General features: G+C 44.6%; 1 long non-coding RNA gene and 1 other non-coding gene across 5 annotated transcripts; both read left to right on the forward strand.

Moving 5' to 3' along the window:
- Positions 1–6,627: 6,627 nt before the first annotated feature.
- On the forward strand, positions 6,628–15,581 carry LOC142361404 (uncharacterized). Of its 4 annotated transcripts, none has more exons than XR_012763997.1 (4): positions 6,628–6,881; positions 7,282–7,348; positions 7,784–14,507; positions 14,869–15,581. It is a non-coding gene; the product is annotated as an uncharacterized LOC142361404 (long non-coding RNA). The 4 variants fall into 4 exon arrangements; XR_012763996.1 differs by having other exon boundaries at positions 7,784–10,372; positions 12,456–15,581; XR_012763994.1 differs by having other exon boundaries at positions 6,631–6,881; positions 7,784–15,581.
- Positions 6,991–7,121, forward strand: LOC142361562 (small nucleolar RNA SNORA24). Its single transcript, XR_012764175.1, has one exon. It is a non-coding gene; the product is annotated as a small nucleolar RNA SNORA24 (small nucleolar RNA).
- Positions 15,582–19,915: the final 4,334 nt, after the last annotated feature.

Raw genomic sequence — 19,915 nt, forward strand, 5'->3', positions numbered from 1 at the left:
GTTACAGAGAAATGATGCAACCTACAATTTAGAAGTCCAAGCTTCTTTAATAGTACCCATCTCTATAATCTCTAAGAATAACCAAAGTAGAACAGTAAAGTAATAACAGAAAGGTAATAAGCAAAGGGAAAAGATCTTTGCTACAAATATCACCCGCCTGACCTCTGTCTCCAATTTATCTGCTTTCATTTAATGTTTCTTTTCAGTTCTTCCAATCCCAAATTCTTAAAGCTCAAAGGTAAAAGACACTTTTTTGTCTTTGTGGATGGATGAAGAAAGCACAACAGTCAGCATCAAAGGACAAATCACAGGAACAGGAAAGTAGTTAACAGCTGAAACTGAGGGCTAGGGAAACCTGAATGGAGGAGAAATTTAGACAAATGAAGGGTGATAGATTTGAAAAACATATAGTGAGCTTGAGCCTTCACCACTCTGTTTTTGTCAGGTTACTGCTTGCTTTCTTTTTTAATACAGTATTTTATTTCTTCACTTTGCTTTTTCTGTTCTGATGCTCTCTCTTGAGAAATTCAGGTGGGAATTAAGGCTTATGAACTTCCAGTTGCTCAGGTGTCTGTCTTCCTAGGAGAGCCATCAATCTAGTAGCACAGGGTCACTATCAGATCTCTTCCAAAAGGTACAACACGGAAGTGGCCTAGGTCAACTATGATGTAGGGGCTTGGTTCAGAATTACTAGTTCACATCCTATGACCTGTGTTACTCAGGAGATCAGAGAAATGGGCTGTTTTGCCTGAAAAGGAATCTTACTTTCCTCAGTTATCTCATCAAGACTGTCCTATGAAGTCTCCCAGTAAAGCTCCTTTCTTCAGATAAATTCTGAATCAATTTACTCCTGTACAAAAAAAAAAAAAAAAAAAAACACCACACAGAAAAACATTTTTTGCATAACTTTTTATACAAACACAGTACATACATTTTAGCTGTAAAACTCTGGAAGGAAGGAAAATGTTATGAGCTAAAGGCAGGAGACAGCTATTTTATGCACGTGAGAGTGGAAATAAAATTCCTGAACACGAACAGTGGAAGGTCAGAACAGCTGAGGTTTAGCTTACGGCACAGGCAGGACTGTAGAGCATCGTGGGACTGTAATTATTCTTTCCGCTTTTGTACAATCCTAGCAGCAGTTTCATTATTCTACAATACTGCCTGACAGCCATATATTTGAAGCAGTAGTGTTACATCATCATTGTCTGCAAATGATGAAAAACACCTAATGTGACACATATGCCTCAAATAATTTGCTATTTTTTCCATGGGAAAACAAAGGTAAGAAATGTGGACACTAAAATATGAGCCAAAAGGCAGCTCCCTGTACTACTCTAGTCATCGCTTCCAGCCTCATCTTCAAAATCTCCCCAACAATTCAAGTACAAAGTCACCCCACGGTAGCTGGTTGCGCCAGGTTTTCTGTCCCCTGGTTGTGTCCCTTCACTAGCATCTGGCCCGCAAAAGCCAAAATCCCCGGCCTCCTCATTCCAGTTTGCCCACACACAGGATACAGACTCGCCTTTGAGGTGTGGCTTTTGCAGTCTGTGTCCGGTCTTTTAAAAAACTGCCCTTCCCTGCCCTGAGGACTTGGTTAACTTCTTTATCAATGATCTGGATGAGGGGATTGAGTGCTCCCTCAGTAAGTTTGCAGATGACACCAAGCTGGGCGGGAGTGTCAGTCTGCTCAAGGGGAGAAGGCTCTGCAGAGAGATCTGGACAGGCTGGATCGGTGGGCCGACGCCAACTGTATGAGGTTCAACAAGACCAAGTGCCGGGTCCTGCACTTGGGTCACAACAACCCCATGCAACGCTACAGGCTCGGGGAGGAGTGGCTGGAAAGCTGCCCAGCAGAAAAGGACCTTGGGGTGCTGGTCAACAGCTGGCTGAACATGAGCCAGCAATGTGCCCAGGTGGCCAAGAAGGCCAACAGCATCCTGGCTTGTGTCAGGAATAGTGTGGCCAGCAGGAGCAGGGAGGTGATCATGCCCCTGTACTTGGCACTGGTGAGGCCGCACCTCAAATACTGTGTTCAGTTTTGGGCCCCTCACTACAAGAAGGACATTGAGATGCTGGAACTTGTCCAGAGAAGGGCAACGAGGCTGGTGAGGGGTCTAGAGAACAAGTCTTGTGAGGAGCAGCTGAGGGAGCTGGGGCTGTTTAGTCTGGAGAAGAGGAGGCTGAGTGGGGACCTTATTGCTCCCTACAACTACCCGAAAGGAGGTTGTAGTGAGGCAGGTGTTGGTCTCTTTTCCCAACTAGCTAGTGATATGATGAGAGGAAATGGCTTCACATTGCATCAGGGGAGGTTTAGGTTGGATATTAGGAAAAATTTCTTTACTAAAAGAATGGTCAGGCATTGGAACAGGCTGCCCAGGGAGGTGGTGCCTCCCTGGGGCCCGGGTTAGGGATGTTGCGAAGAAACTTCCTGGTCTGGTGCGGACTTCTGATTACTACCCCCTTTTGGTAATGCAGGTTGGCGGGGACGAGATAGCAGAAAGAAGTCCCAAGGCCATCAAAAGGGACTTCAGGGCACTGGGGCGATTGGTTGAGGAATCAGGGGCGCAGGTGGTGTTTTCCTCCATCCCATCAGTGGCAGGGAACAGCACTGAAAGGGGCAGGAAAACTCACCTGGTTAACAGGTGGCTCAGGGACTGGTGCCATCAGTCAAATTTTGGCTTCTTTGATCATGGGGAGGTGTACACAGCACCGGGCCTGCTGGTGACAGGTGGAACTCAGCTATATCAAAGGGGGAAAAGAATTCTTGGCCACGAGTTGGCGGGGCTCATTAAGAGGGCTTTAAACTAGGTTCGAAGGGGGAAGGGGATATTGCCCAGCTCACTAGGGATGAGCCTAGGCTTGGAGTGCCAAGGCCAGGGGTGAGATTGACAGCCCAGCTCAAGTGTGTTTACACCAATGCACGTAGCATGGGTGATAAACAGGAGGAGCTGGAAGCCATTATACAGCAGGACGGCTACGACTTGGTCGCCATCACAGAAACATGGTGGGACAACTCGCATGACTGGCATGCTGTCATAGATGGCTACAGACTCTTTAGGAAAGACAGGACAACAAGGAGAGGTGGGGGAGTTGCTCTATATGTGAGGGAGCAAGTAGAATGCATTGAGCTTGGCCTGGGGGCAAATGAGGAACGAGTTGAAAGCTTGTGGGTTAGAATTAAGGGACAGGCTCATAAGGGTGATGTTATTGTGGATGTGTACTACAGGCCACCTGACCAGGAGGAGGAGGTTGATGAGGCCTTCTACAGGCAGCTGCAAGCAGCCTCACAGTCACAGGCCCTGGTTCTCATGGGGGACTTCAACCACCCTGACATCAGCTGGGAAGACCATACAGCTAGGCAGGCGCAATCCAGGAGGTTCCTACAGAGCATCGATGATAACTTTCTGATGCAAGTGGTGGAGGAACCAACAAGGAAAGGCGCACTGCTGGACCTTGTGTTAACAAACAAGGAGGGACTGGTGGAGGATGTGAAGGTTGGAGGTAGACTCGGCTGCAGTGACCATGAAATGGTCGAGTTCAGGATCCTGCGTGGAGGAAGCAGGGCGATAAGCAGGATCAAAACCCTGGACCTCAGGAGGGCTGACTTTGCCCTCTTCAAGGAGCTACTGGGAGGAATCCCGTGGGCCAGGGCTCTTGAAGGCAGAGGGATCCATGAGTGCTGGTCGCTCTTTAAACAACACTTCTTCCATGCACAGGAGCAATGCATCCCCCTGAGAAAGAAATCTAGCAAAGGAGGCAGGAGACCTGCATGGTTAAACAAGGAGCTTCTAGCGGAGATCAGGCAGAAGAGAAAGGTGCATGGAATGTGGAAAGAGGGACAGGCCACTTGGGAAGAGTACAGGAATGTGGTCAGAGCGTGCAGGGATGTGACGAGGAAGGCCAAGGCTCACCTGGAATTGAAGCTGTCAAGGGATGTCAAAAACAACAAGAAGGGCTTCTTCAACTACATCAGCAGCAAAAGGAAGGCTAGGGACAACGTGGGGCCGCTGCTGAATGAGGCGGGTGTCCTGGTGACGGAGGATGCGGAGAAGGCAGAGCTACTGAATACCTTCTTTGCTTCAGTCTTCAGTGCTAAGACTGGCCCTCAGGAATCCCAGGCCCCGGAGGTAAGAGAAGAAGCCTACAAAGAGGACGACTTTCCCTTGGTTGAGGAGGACTGTGTGAAGGATCGCTTAAGTGATCTGGATGTCCACAAATCCATGGGCCCCAATGGAATGCACCCACGAGTGCTGAGGGAGCTGGCGGATGTCATTGCTGAGCCACTCTCCATCATCTTTGAGAGGTCCTGGAGGACAGGAGAGGTGCCCGAGGACTGGAGAAAGGCCAATGTCACTCCAATCTTCAAAAAGGGCAAGAAGGAGGACCCAGGGAACTACAGGCCGGTCAGCCTCACCTCCATCCCGGGAGAGGTGATGGAGCAGCTTATACTGGAGGCCATCATGAAGCAAGTGGAAGAAAAGAAGGTTATCAGGAGTAGTCAGCATGGATTCACCAAGGGGAAATCATGCCTGACCAATCTGATAGTTTTCTACAATGACATGACTGGCTGGGTAGATGAAGGGAGAGCCGTGGATGTTGTCTACCTTGACTTCAGCAAGGCTTTCGACACAGTCTCCCATGATATCCTCCTAGGGAAGCTGAGGAAGTGTGGGCTGGATGAGTGGTCGGTGAAGTGGATTGAGAACTGGCTGAATGGCAGAACTCAGAGGGTTGTCATCAGCGCCGCTGAGTCTAGTTGGAGGCTGGTAACAAGTGGTGTCCCCCAGGGGTCAGTACTGGGCCCAGTCTTGTTTAACTTCTTCATCAACGACCTGGATGAAGAGTTAGAATGTACCCTCAGCAAGTTTGCTGATGACACCAAACTGGGAGGAGTGGTAGATACACCAGCAGGCTGTGCTGCCATTCAGTGTGACCTGGATAGGCTGGAAAGCTGGGCAGAGAGGAACCTGTTGAGGTTCAACAAAGCCAAATGCAGGGACCTGCACCTGGGGAGGAACAACCCCATGCACCAGTACAGGCTTGGGGTGGACCTGCTGGAGAGCAGCTCTGCGGAGAGGGACCTGGGTGTCCTGGTGGACGACAGGTTGACCATGAGCTAGCAGTGTGCCCTGGCTGCCAAGAAAGCCAATGGGATCCTGGGGTGCATCAAGAAGAGTGTGGCCAGCAGGACGAGGGAGGTTCTCCTTCCCCTCTACACTGCCCTAGTGAGGCCTCATCTGGAGTACTGTGTCCAGTTCTGGGCTCCCCAGTTCAAGAAAGTTGAAGAGCTACTGGAGAGAGTCCAGCGGAGGGCTACAAGGATGATGAGGGGACTGGAGCATCTCCCCTACGAGGAGAGGTTGAGGGAACTGGGCTTGTTCAGCCTGAAGAAGAGAAGGCTGTGAAGGGACCTTATAAATGCTTACGAATATCTGAAGGGTGGGTGTCAGGAGGATGGGGCCAAGCTCTTTTCAGTGGTGCCCAGAGACAGGACAAGGGGCAATGGGCACAAACTGAAGCACAGGAAGTTCCGTCTGAACATGAGGAAGAACTTCTTCCCTCTGAGGGTGACGGAGCACTGGAACAGGCTGCCCAGGGAGGTTGTGGAGTCTCCTTCTCTGGAGATATTCACGACTCGCCTGGACAAGGTCCTGTGCAGCTTGCTGTAGGTGACCCTGCTTTGGCAGGGGAGTTGGACTAGATGACCCACAGAGGTCCCTTCCAACCCCCACTATTCTGTGATTCTGTGGTGGAGTCACCATCCCTGGAGGTGTTCAAAAAATGTGTACATGTGGCACTTCGGGACATGGTCTAGTAGGCATGGTGGTGTTGGGTGGATGGTTGATGATCTTAGAGGTCTTTTCCAACCTATGATTCTATAATACTTAAATTAAGATGCTCTGGTGTAAAAGGTGTGGCAATTAGGGGAGATTTAAGCCTGACATGAGGAAGCATTTCTTTACCAAGAGGGTGGTCAAACACCGCAGCGGGCTTCCTCGAGAGGTGGTCAATGCCGCAAGCCTGGCAGTGTTCAAGAGGCCTTTGGACACTGCCCTCAACAACGTGCTGCAACTTCTGGTCAGCCCTGAAGGCGTCAGGCAGTTGGACTGGACGGTCGCTGTAAGTCCCTTCCGACTGAAATCGTCCCATCTCATCTCTTCTAATTAAAAATGAGGGTGTGGGAGTTTGGCCAGCATCAACCTGACACACTTGCTTACAGGGACTGCAGAAGCAAAATTACCCGTGTTCACCTAAAGCGACGACTTTGCTTTTTTGGCACGTCTTTCATCACCTCTTCTTTCTTCTTCGTCCACGGTTATCAAATAGGAAGCAGTAGGGTTCTGCCGCTTGAGGCCTGCCTTCTGGCTTGACCAAACGTGCATACGTCCGCACATACATGCGCGTATCTCTGCCTACAGACAGAGAGCAGCCGCGACGCCCGGACCAGCTGAGGAGAACTGCTTCGGTTCGGGCAGTAGCCGCCCGCTTTCAGCCTCTTTGCGGGTCGCCCGCGCCCCAGCCTCTCACCGCACGCAGCCACCGCCCCCCGCCCCGCCCCCCGCCCCGCCCCCTTCCCGCCGGGGGCCGGCCCCGCCCGTCCCGTGGGTGGGGCCCTCGCCCTGACGTCGCCCACTTCCCGGCGGTGCGTGCGCGGGCGGCCTCGCGGTGGGGGAGCTCCGAGCCGCGGGCTCTGGGTGCTGCTGGCGGCTGTTGGCGGGCGCGGGGGCCGGCCGTTGTGGGCCGGGCGCCGGCCCAGCGGCAGCCATGAGGCACCCCGGCGCGCCCCCTCTCCCCCGTTGCGGCCGGGTCCGAGCGGAGCCGCCGCGGCAGAGTAGCGGAGCGAGCAGCAGGTGGGCTCCGCGGCGGGGCGAGGCGAGGTGGGGTGAGGGGCGGCTGGGAGCCGTTGGGCCGCGGCGGGGCCAGGGCCGGGGTGAGGGAGGGAAGATGGCGGCCGCCACGTGGCGGGGGGGGGGGGGGGGGTGTGTGATCCATGACTCCATGGGGGCTGCCGCACGTGGCTGTCTCCCTTCCTAGGCATGGAAGAGCAGTTCCTTGCTAATTGGCAAAACTTTTACCCTCTTGTGGGCATTAGTCGTTGACTGTAGCAAGTAACAGGCCGCGTCGGCTGAGGTGTGCGGCGCTGTAGGGTTGGCCGACTTACCGCCTTGCTCGGTTTTCTGTTTCCTCCCTTTTTTTTCTCAAGCGGTTAGAGCCCAGTTCTTAAACATGTTCTCCTCATCCCACCCTGCCTTTTTTTTTTTTTTTTTGTGTCCTTAGGAGCGCAGAAGCTGAAGGTGCGGAGATGCATCCGTTGCCGTTGAAGATCCTCCCCCCCAAAAACCGGGTATGTGTTATGTGTTCTATAATAAGCTCTTAGAAGTGAGGGCTTGGGCTGGAATAATGCCTTTTTGGTAAAGTTTGTTTAGTAGCCAAGCTACAGAGACTTGCCTGTTGAAATCAAAGTATAGGCTTGGTGTTTGTTTTTTAAGGCATGCTTGGTTGGTGTGTGTATGTTTTATTGAAAGAAAAATATAACCAAGTGTACAAGTCAGTCTGACTAGGAGGAATTGTGCATGAGTGTGATACCTGTAAATGTAAAATTTCCACTTACTGGAGTGATTGTAATTAAACTAAAGTAGATCGTTGCTGTTTTGAGAAGACAGGAAAGCTTTAAGATAAAGAGGGTCCTCAATAATGCTACTTAGACAAACTTGACTTGCTGTTTTAAGAAGACAGGAAAGCTCTAAGATAGAGAGGCTCCTAAATAATTCTACTCTAGACAGCTCAGCCTTGGGAGGGCAGATGTGCCGAGATACAGAGGCACCAAGAGGGCAGTGAGACCAGAGCAGAACAACCTGGAAGGACACGGTAAACTGATCTTAGAACTGAGTTTGCGCAGAAACAAAGATCAACCAGCGGACATTGTGATGAGGAGTATAAGCCTTCATTTTAGGACCCCCGAAGACCACCTGAGGATGCTAACAGACATGCGTGAAAGACATTAACATATGCTAATTAGTTCTTGGGAAAATCATTAATATGCTAAGCATTTCTCTGAAATATAATGAATATGTATACTGTGATTGTATTTAACCTGAAATGACAGGGTGTTTGGTGCACACGTTTGGAGGAGAGATTCCCCCATGTGCCCGGTGCCATAATAAAGAATACCTGCTTAATACTCTGCCGACTATTGAGTCTTCAGTTCCGGCTTTTCACGGCATCATTTCTGGCACCCGCGATGGGACACGCTCTGCTTGGCTGCAGGACCCGCTGAGAACAGGACTCCCTAGGGTACCCCCGGGATTTCCCGGAGGGACTCCTTCGCCTCTCTCGGATCACTGGGGGAGCAGACAAGGACCATCTAAAGGAGTAAAGGTATTCTTTTTTTTTTCTTTACTTTCTTTCTCTGTTTTGAAATGTGAGACCGGTCATTTGAAGAGTTCTCGTAAGTTGTAGGAGAGCGCTGTGTACCAGGCTACTAGTGCCTGAGGGTGTACATTTTGGTACGTTGATACAGGCTCGGGTTAAGCTTTGTACTTCTGTAATAATGTACTTCCGGTAGTGGTACGCTTAGGAAACCCGCTTAAGTTGTACTTCTGGCAGTACGGATTTGTTGGTACTCAACTCGGATATCTCGGGTACTGGCTTGTTAACATACCGTTAGGCATCATAAAACCAGCGATGGAGTGTGAATGAGTGTTCATGTGAGTTAACTGGTGAATGAATGAGTGACTGAAAGGCGGTACCTTGTGAAGTGGGGGTGGAAAAAACAAACAAACAAAACAACACCAAACTTGAAAATCTGTGCATTTTGCCCTGAACCTCTTTTTCTCATAAATATTTTTTTTTCCTGCAACTAGAATATTAATTGTGACATTTGTGGAATGTGGTCAGAGCAGGGATGACAGGTTAAAGTTGTTAAGATAATCTGTGGAAAGATAACAGAAGTATAGAATTGGTGAAGTAAAATGGGGGGACTGCAAAGTAGTGGTGTTTTAAAGAAAAGCCCCTTAGGATGTATCCTAACACATTGGAAGGATTTAGAGGATGAGGAAGGGGAAGATCCTTGGGAAATACAGGGGGACTGGGAAATGTAGTGGGAAGAAATCAGTGTATGTACTGTTGAGAAGAGGGACGTTGGAAGAATGAATGCCCAAAACTCAATAGAACCTTGATAGCTGAAGCAGGGGTTAACTGTTGGGGACCTGGGGACTCTACCCTAGCGGATCCACTGGTTAAGATAAGGCTAGGGAGACAGGAGAAAAGTAGAGTTTTTAGTAGACACAGGTTCCTCTTTCTCTGTCTTAAATCAAGAGTTAAAAAGTTTGGTATACATCGATTTTGATACTTACCAAATTCTCCAAAACCACTGTTAGGTAGAGACTTATTGGAATGATTTGAAGCAGAAATAACTTTTAAACAAGGAAACATGGAATTAAAGGTGAAAGAAAATCAATTAATTGAAATATTAAGTTTAGCCCTAATGCACCCTGGAAGCTCTGTCACATCTGCACCAGAAAATGAAATTACTAATCAGGTATATCCAGGAGTATGGGCTATGGGGATCCCAGGTCGAGCAAAGCATGTAGCATCCATAACAGTAGAACTCAAGGAAGAGGCAAAACCAATATGACAAAAGCAATATCCCTTGAAATTAGAGGACCGAAAAAAGGAATAGAAGGACCAATTAATAGGTTTTTACAGTATGGACTACTAGTGGAATGTGGGTTGGAATACAACACACCTATATTACCAGTGAAAAAAAACAGATGGAACTTACCAGGTAGTCCAGGATTTAAGAGAAGTGAATAAAATTGTTAGACATACACCCTGTGGTAGCTAATCCTTATACTTACTAAATTGAGATAATCAAGTATGGTTTACAGTATTGGATTTATAGGATGCATTCTTCTGTCTGCCTTTGGCCAAAGAAAGACAGATTTTATTTGGATTTGAATGGGAAAATCCTACCACACGTAGAAAAACCCAGCGTACCTGGACAGTATTACCCCAGGGTTTTAAGAACAGCCCAACGATCTTTGGAAATCAACTAGCACGAAAACTTGAAGCATGGAACCCTCCCTCCGGAGATGGAACTCTCTTACAGTATGTAGATGATTTATTAATAGCAACTGATACAAAACCTGACTGTTACAGTGGACTATCAGTTTGTTAAACTTTTTGGGACTAAATGGGTATAAAGTCTCTCAACAGAAAGCTCAGACGGTGCAGCAGTGGGTAACCTACCTTGGATACGAGCTGTCTGGAGGACAAAGAGAACTAGGAACAGAACAGAAAGAAGCAATCTGCAGGATTCCCCTCCCTCAGACAGTAAAAGAGCTCAGGACGTTTTTGGGAATGACAGGTTGGTGCCAGTTATGGATTTGTAATTATGGAATAACAGTGAGATCCATAGATGAACTTTTGAAAAACAACCCCACCCAACTGGTCTGGTCTAAAGAAGCTCAAAATGCATTTAGGACACTTAAAGAACTAACGAAGACCCCTGCCCTGGGCCTGCCTGATGTTACTAAGCCCTTCTGGCTGTTTTCTTATGAGAGACAGGGCATAGCTCTGGGGATCCTAGCTCAGTGGCTGGGACCCTACAAAAGAGCTGTGGCCTAGTTTTCTAAACAGCTGGATGTAGTAAGCAAAGGATGGCCAGGATGTTTGCGAGCTGTGGTGGTAGTGGTCTTGAATATTCAAGAAGCCAGAAAATTTACCTTGGGCCAAAAGATCACAGTGCTGGCCTCACACACAGTATCAGCTGTACTGGAACAAAAAGGGAATCACTGGCTTTCCCTGTACCTATTTCTACAATACCAGGCCATTCTGATTGAATCAGATGATGTTATGTTGAAGTAACTAATGTTACGAACCCAGCTGCTTTTGTCAGTGGGGCAGTCTCTGAACCGTTGACACATGATTGCTTAAAAACCATTGAGACTGTACTCCAGCAGACCAGATTTGAAAGAACAACCCCTGGAAGATGCACAGGACTCATGGTTCACGGATGGAAGCAGCTTTGTCTGACAAGGTATTCGAAAGGCCGAGTACGCAGTGACAACAACAGATGAAGTAGTTGAGTCTCAATCGCTACCTACTGGAACATCAGCTCAAAAGGCTAAAATCGTTGCCCTAACTAGGGCTCTGGGGTTAGCAAAAGGAAAAAAGATAAATATATGGACAGATGCCAAATACGCTTTTGGAGTTGTCCAAGCTCATGGGGCAATTTGGAAGGAGTGAGGACTACTAACTGTAGAAGGGAAGCAGATTAAATATGCTGAGGAAATGCTTCGCCTATTAGAAGCCATTCAACTACCAACAAAAGGTGCTGTCATGCACTGCCAAGGACACCTGAAGGGTAACGCTGAGCAGGAGAGAGGTAACAGGTTGCCTGACTATGAAGCTAAGCAAGTGGCAGAAAGAATGCAAGAGATTTTGGCCTTAATCCCAGACAATAGAAGTAGAAACCTAATTGACCAAGAAAATACTGAGTATTCTAAAGCTGATGAAGAATTAATAGAGGGATTAGGAGGACAGGTTCCATCCCAGGATGGGCCTACTCAAGTGATGGCAGAATCATAATCCCTGCTAAACAGATCTGGGGGGTGGTTAAAGAACAACACAATAGGACACATTGGGGAGCGGACTCCCTGTATAAATTTTTAAATCAATAGGGAAAAATTTGTGTACTACAGTCCGACAAGTAACCCAACAGTGTGAAATATGTTTAAAAAATAACCCCAACACAGGTAACCGGGTACAATTATGAAGTATTGGAAAAGAAAGTGTACCGGGAGACCATTGGCAAATTGATTTCTCTGAACTTCCAAGAAAAGGAGGGTACGGGTACTTATTAGTACTTGCAGATACCTTTTCTGCTTGGCCAGAAGCATTCCCTTGTAGAACAAATAAAGCAAGGGAGGTAACTAAGGTATTATTAAACGTATTAATACCTCCGTTTGGGGTACCAACAGTTATCCCCTCAGATAGGGGGACACATTTCTGTGCAGAAGTAGTGCAAAAGGTCAGCAGTCTATTAGGATTTGATTGGCAGTTACATATGCCCTACAGACCACAAGCCAGTGGGCAAGCAGAAAAAATGAACCACATGATAAAACAACAGATAGCAAAAATATGCCAAGAAGCGAATCTATATTGGTACCAAGCATTGCCTATTGCACTACTTCGGATACGTGTAAAACCTAGGACCAAAGAAAATTTGAACCCTTTTGAGATACTATATGGGAGACCATATCAAGCTAAATATCAAGGGGAAGATTTGAACCAGCTGGGAAATCAGTATCTACAAAATTATGTTATATCCTTAGGAAAACAATCGGAAAATATTAGTAAAAATGTCTTGGGTACCAGGGCTAAAGGGTTACATCACTTGATCCATCCGTTCAGCCCTGGAGATTGGGTTTATGTTAAGAATTTTTCAGGTGACCCACTGAGAGAGAAGTGAAGTGGACCTTACCAGCTATTGCTGACTACTTTCACTGCAATCAACATTCAGGAACAACTGGCCTGGATCCTTTATTCCCGAGTGAAGAAGGCTCCTGAACCAAGATGGATCATCGAAAAGGCTGGCGGTTTGAAACTATGATTACAGTGGTAAATTTGTTAAACCTAAGCTTATTAGTGAACACTTGAAGTGAGAACTTATATTACAGTGCAATTCAGATGATAGTGAATGCTACAGGAGCGAAGGATTGTTGGATTTGTACTGCCTTCCCAAAAGGTAACATGAGGCTCCCTTTGTACGGGGTGGAGTCCACTCATTGGAATTCTGACAATAATACTTGGCCTGAGTTTTGGAAAAGACAAGATGGAGGATACTGTCATTAGGACAACTCCAGTTATGACACTGGGCCAAAATTCGACCTGCAGATACTAGGTAACACCACCCAGATTCTGGTTAGCAATAATAGTTGCATATGTAAGGCAACATCCAACACTTGTTTCTGCCAGCCCACCTACTACACGCACAGAAATTGCACCTGCAGGGATGGGTGGAATGAGTATTGGATCAATAAAACCACAGTAGAAGTAGGAACTTGGGATTTGAAAGGGACAGCTGTGGTATATGTTGATTTTTTGTAATAGAACCCAATTAGAAACCTATAGCCTCTTGAACTGGGATTATTTTAGGAATGTATCAACTGGCTGGGTAAACAGCAGGTCATTTTAAGGAGCTAATGTCACAGCCACTGATGGGCCCTGTAAATTACCCGATGGGTATTGGTGGCTATGTGGCTACGGCATTGGCAGAAAACGACTCCCTGCAGGATGGAAGGGAATGTGTACCATAGGTCACTTACTCAGCCAGGCCCGAATATATAACCAGTCCCAAATACCTAAAGGCATACTGAGTACATCATGGAAACGAGCCAAACGAGAAAACAACCCACTTGTAAGTAGGGGAATAAAATTTCATAGCTTCATCTGATGGTTCTTGCTGTGGCTAGGAGTAAGGGAACTAGAGAAAGCCATAGTAAACATTTCTGTATTAAAAAAGATGGGAAATCTAACAAAAAATACTATGGAAGACTTAGACAGACGTATCATCCCTAAGTAAAGTTGTGTTACAGAATCAAATGGCATTAGATTTATTGACTGCCAGAGGAGGAGTATGTATGATCATATATGCACAGCAACTGGTATTAATCAATAAAGATAAGCAGATAGAAGCAGATTTGAATACACTCTGGGGAAAAAATACAATGAGTATTCCATGAAGTATATTTGGATGATACTTCCTTGGGGTTTTGAGATTTATGGGATAAAGTAACTTCTTGGCTTCCTAATTTAGGATGGTTAAAACAATTATTCATGGGATTAATTACTCTGATGCTTTTAGGAATATTTGTTTGTATATCTCTCAAGTGTTTCCTTTGGTGTTGCTGGGATTCAGTGGAGGCGTACAGTGATTGGGAAAGAAACAAGGTTAGACATCAGATGGAAACTGGAAAATATTTTTCCTGGACCCTGTGAAAGGATGGGCTGTAATAAATCTAATGAAGAGACCTTCTTTAAGTCTGAAGAAATTTGAAAATAATACCTAACTAATTATCATAACCTGTTGCAGGATATATAACAGCAAAATACTGTAGTGAGGATTCACAGCTTCCTAGCTACAAATCCTCAAAATGAGGGATTGGTGTCTGTAAATGTAAAATTTCCGCTTGGTAGAGTGATGGTAACTTGAACTAAAGCAGATCCTTGCTGTTTTGGGAGGACAGGAAAGCTCTAAAGAGGCTCCTAAATAATGTTACTTAGATAGCTCAACCTTAGAAGAAGCAGATGTGTGGGACGATAAAGATAAAGGAATGGCAAAACAAACACTAAACCAGAACAGACTACCCTTGACGGAGGTGACACTCAGTTCTGAGACCATGTATATGCCCAGAAGCAGAGGTCAACCAGCGGACGCAGTGAGGAAGAGTATATCTTTCATCCAGAGACCCCTGACGATCACCTGGAGTCACAAACAGGCATGCATAAAGAATATTTGCATGTGATAAAGTTCTCAGAAAAATAATGAATATGTAGATCTTTTCTTGGAAAGTTGATGAATATGTATGTAAAATTTGTATATAAGCTATGCATTTAACTCAACCGGACACACAGCTGGAGAAATATTCCCCTGTGTGTCCAGCGCTACAGTAAAGAATACCTGCTTAATAGTATTTGGACTATTAAGTCTGATTTTGGCTTTTCATGGCATCATTTCCAATAGCTTTGTTTCAGAGCAGTTTACAACTGCTGGGGAGGCGTCATACTGTTCAGTGATGTTTGCTGTCTTGTCTGTGTTTCCAGTAGCAATATTAATCTGCCTCAAACTTGTTTTTACAGGGGAAAAACACTCACGTTGTGATGACAGAAGATGGGACTAAATTCCACATCTGAATTCTAGGAATATCTGTGACTAGAACTTTTACTTAGGGTAAGGTGGATCTGTCTGATCTTCTGGAATTGATGCCTTTTGCAAGCAATAATATTTCTGGTTATCAAGCAGAGCTAGCAAAAGCCAATTTTAGGCTAGATCTTAATCTCCCTTTATACTTAACAGCTTTTTTTAATTAAGTTTGGACTTTGAGCCCAAAGGAGATGTTCTGTAGTCCATTTCTCATCTTTGCAAAGAGGTCATGGAATGTACCTTATTGTGCTTAAAAGTAGCCTTAACTGTTTCCACACAAATAAAAATACAGTTAGGATGAGTAGCTTATTTTGTGCTGCTTTCAGGGATCCGCTGCTGCTCCTGTCTTTGGGCTGTCACCAAGTCTTAAGTAATTACAATAATGCTTTTGGTAGTTTAGTGGCTGTGCTGTGCCCTGTCATGTGGCTGACCAGTAATATTACTAAATTGGGTGACGTGCACCTTCAGCGGTGGCTCTTCTGTTCAGGTGTGTTAGAAAGGTGGTTGCAAGGGGTATACATGTACTGCACCAGCTGAAGGTAAGTTTGCGATGTCCAGAAAGTGAGTGTGAAGTCTACAGTCATAATTTTAGTATATGTGCCAATGTAAAGCATTCAAATGTATCAATAAATAGAGACATGAACTTTCACTGCAAGTGTCGCTTCTTCCTTATAAGACTACTGATAACCAAGACTAGAGCTGCACGTGTTAGTTGGAGTAACTGACACATGCCAAACCTGCCTGTTGTGGGCATACAGCTTTTGGTAGCTGGGTCGCATGTTTGTGACTCTCTGGTCTCAGGCCAGAGCAGTGACTGTGTCTGATGCATTGTCTGGGAGCCGTTCCAGAAGTCGTAGCATTTTCATCGGAGATTACTGCTGCAGCAGAGCAACAATGACTTTAAATATATCTGCTCTTTCAGTTGCTGAGGGATCTTTTATTTAATCCATATTAAAAGAAAATATGGAGCTCTAGTAGATGGTGAATCATTGCAGAATTGGACAGGACACATGTAAGTAAATTTACTGTCTTAGCTAATACAGCTGGCACAATCTCCTGTGGAATATCTTCCAGTCAACAAAATTTTTTGCAAATCATTGCAAACTGAAAGGTTGGGGGAGAAGGGGGGCTTGGAAAGGACTAAGAAGCAAAATCCATGAAGTTAAAACAGAGATCAGTGGGCAGTGCAATTATTGCTAAGTGCTTGGCAACCGAGGGGGGGATTACTGTTTGAAGTGGATGGGGGCGGAATTATGGACTTTAATTACAACATGGATTAGATCTGAGGAAATAACTTCTGATGAGGTCATGTTAATGACACTTTGCAATAGACTGGTAGGGAGATCGGTGAGCTGTCATAAGAAACTTTTTAAAGCATGCACTTTTCTTGTCATTGCAAAAGTATAGCTGAATGTATATTCTGTGTGGAGCTGTTGTAAGTGGTACTGCACCTGTTTAACTGGTGGCGTGTGATTATTCTTTCCTTTTAAACAGCTCTGCATACACCCTATCATTAGACATCTTCACTGCTTAGGATTCCAGGTTTGGTGCTACCATGCCTGGTAGCCAACAGTCGTGAGTGTGTACCATGAATTTCCTTTGCTCCAAGAAGAGCGAACTTCTGTAGTAACCTTAGTGCTTTTAGGAAAAAAAAGTTAGCACATCTATTCTACAAGTTCAGACTTTCTGGTGCTGGCTTTTAGTATGGCATTGCACTGATGTGGTCGTCTGATGGGTTAGCCCAATTCCCTGGAATTTTAACCTTTTATCAGCAGCTGCCTTTTTAATCTATTTTAACAATTTTGGTGCATTATAACTGAATTACCTTTTTTTTAACAAGATGCCCATCGAAAACTTGACTGTCCTGACTCTGCCTTCTGTAACAGGATGTTTTTGTGTGAAATTGCAACTTAGAGGACGACCATGTAGCTGTTCTAGTCCTTTGTGCGAGCCAAATGACGAAGTCACTAGTATTTCTACCTGAACAAATTGCCCTGATGGCTTTACCTGGCCTACCAGTTAGATTTGAGAGCATTCAAATATTTAGAACTTGCAAAGATAAAACAGTGGGTTTGAATCAAGAGAAGGAAAATCTAATTTTGAAGATTATGGTAAAAAACCACAAAAGTAAGAACTTTAATGTTTGTTGTGTGTTATCTTACTGGTATTTGAGTGCTTAGTGAGGTTATATAGCCTTTCCTATGGCTGAAGCTTCCAATGAGTATCCAGTCACATGCACAGAATGGTGAAATCTGCTTTCCCTCGTTACTTGACTAAAATAGAGGTATTCTTACAGGATGTGCCTTTTTCATTTCTATGTGGCTTAGGATGGCTTGTTTTTCATGATTTCTCTTAAAATTTAATTCCCAAACAACTGGTTGCCTATCTTTCACATCTATTCCTGTTCTTAGTTTATTTTATTTGTCTGTATATTCTGTGGAAAATGAACAAAAGCTCAGCAACTTCAGGGGGACTGCATCTAACTACAGATCTTCACAATGTTGGGGAACCTGGATAGATGACACATCAGTGTTTAAGATCGTCATCTAATCTGGTAATAGAATTGCCAAGTCTTTTATTAGTTTGTGACACTGTTAACACTGTAACCTATTTGCTTCATACAAAAACCTCTTAGTGTAGGCTGAGGAGCAGGTTTTTCTACAACCTCATATGTATTAAAAATGTCAAGCATAAGGGAGAGCAGCAAGGGTCAAAAAAATTCTTAGCAGTTTAAGAGTGTAGGATATTTATGACAACCTAACTGGTCTAAGTTAAAGCACACAAAGCACTAGGAATTCCATCGTACAGAACAAACTTCCATCTCTCAGAAAATGGCCCAAAGCTTATATGCTCTGAAGAAGCTATTACGAGGAGCAGACTTTTTCACTTAAGAAAGCTCACATGAAGTTTACCTAGCTGATGTTCCTGCGACATCTGCTTGTGTGTTATCCATGGGATTAATGTATGAAAGCTACAGTCAGTGTGGCAGTTTTTATTGTATACATTTACATCATGAGGCTCACTGAACAAAAATTAGAATGGCATAACACAGACAAATTTCATTTAGATAGAAACTGAAAAGGCATGCTCTCTGCATGAAAACGGTAGTGCAACATTTTAAAATCTACTAAAGCATCCTATTAAGAGTGAAACTAATGAACTATTGTGCTAAAGCTAAATGTTTACTACATTTAGAATACAGACTTGATCCCCCCCAAGTATGGTATTTCTGTGGTGCAGCTTCTAAAAGAAAATGATTTCTGCTGTACACAACATAGGTATTGCACTATGTAGCTTACTATATGGTACAAGTAGATAGAATTTGCCAGGTTTACTTTCCTTTAATTAAGAGTTATGTGTAAGTAAAAATGTAAATGGTTTCAAAGTTCCCTAACAAAGTGTTTCACATGGGTCTAACAGTAGGTGGTCACAGTACCAGATTTTTGACGTTTTTAAATATTTCACACGATTTCAAATAGTGTGGGATCACAGAAAACTGAAATATGTTAAAGCACCTCATGTACTAGTTTAGCACCAGTTCCGACAAGATATTTAAAATAATTGTGACCCTTGAAAATGAAGTTTGAGGTCGTAGAGGAATTACAGGCGAAGTCTTCAATCATATGGGCTTCTGCAATATCATTGCCACTTTTGTATGCAAAGTGAGTTGGCTTGAATATTTGTTATAACACCAGAGAGACATAGAACCATACGGAAAGGAATGATTGCCCACTTAACAACATGAATACAAGCATTCCACTTTGTTCACAAAGGGCCACACAACACTCACTGTTTGGGGGTAGGAAGCACAGGAAAGCAGTCACTGGTAGTCACAAGTTTGCACAGTCACACGATATGGTGACACACATCTGCCACACTTGTCACACTGAAGCGTTTCATGGCCCACAGAGCTTTTGTCTTACCTTTTTAAGAAGCATGTTTGTTAATGTAATATGTAGAGCGCACTTGCAGATAGAATGGCCCTTGACAGGGATCGTAGAGGTAGCGCTGAAATTCCCTGCCTCCCTCCTGACTGCACCCAGTCTCAGATATTTTCAAGACCAATACTGGTTAGCGTTGCGCTAAGACGGGGATTACTACCTGTCTTCTGTGTACTAAATTCAATGGAGCGGCCCTTTGTAAAAGGACAGTAAGTTGGTTTATACTTGTACATCAAAAGTAACTTTTTATAAATGCATTTTTATGATAAACCATTAAGGTTTTCATAGCGTGGGGAACAGTGTCTGTAAAAGGAATTGAATGGAATCAAAATATGTCAGTGCTTTAGAAGTCACTGGAAACTATCTAACTTTTACCTTTCCTGCAAGATCAGTCTGAACCAGTGCTGCGACTAAGCAGGAGAGAGTTGTCTAAATATTATCGTGTAGAAAATAATAGTTTAAGACTTTATAAACCTTTTCAGACAGGTTTTGGCTCAACATCTCCAGTATTGGCATTGCACATACTTAAAACTTTCTCTTACGGGATTGACAGAGGTTCTTAGTGTTAGTTGAGTAAAGCCCCTCCAAAACCGGCAATGAGAGGATTGGGATGTTTGTTTGATACTGTACTGACAGCTAGTGGTAAATAGGAAAAGTAAATTCTGTCTGAAATTCTGTGTGTACTAAAAACTATGAATTTCAGAAGGAAGACAAATAATATTTACCTAGAGGAAAGAAAATAAGAGGTCATTTCTTTTTGATCTAGCTCTTGCAGCTGTGCCGGATGTTTGCGGGGAAACTAACTTTCAGTGTCCTACCTATTTTATTTGGGAATGTCATTATATACACTTAAGTTGTGAGAACATTTATCAGAATAGCGGGAGATCTGATTATTGACAATTATTTTCCGTCTAATATTTAATACATATTCAGAATTACCAAGAATCAACTGATAATGGTCTCATTAGCTAATGAAACATGAGGCAAAATTAGAGGGCTGAGTGTAAGATCATAGGAATAATAGGAAAAGAGTCAAGAATTG

This window comes from Opisthocomus hoazin, chromosome 5 (genome assembly GCF_030867145.1).
Source record: "Opisthocomus hoazin isolate bOpiHoa1 chromosome 5, bOpiHoa1.hap1, whole genome shotgun sequence".
NCBI lineage: Eukaryota > Metazoa > Chordata > Aves > Opisthocomiformes > Opisthocomidae > Opisthocomus > Opisthocomus hoazin.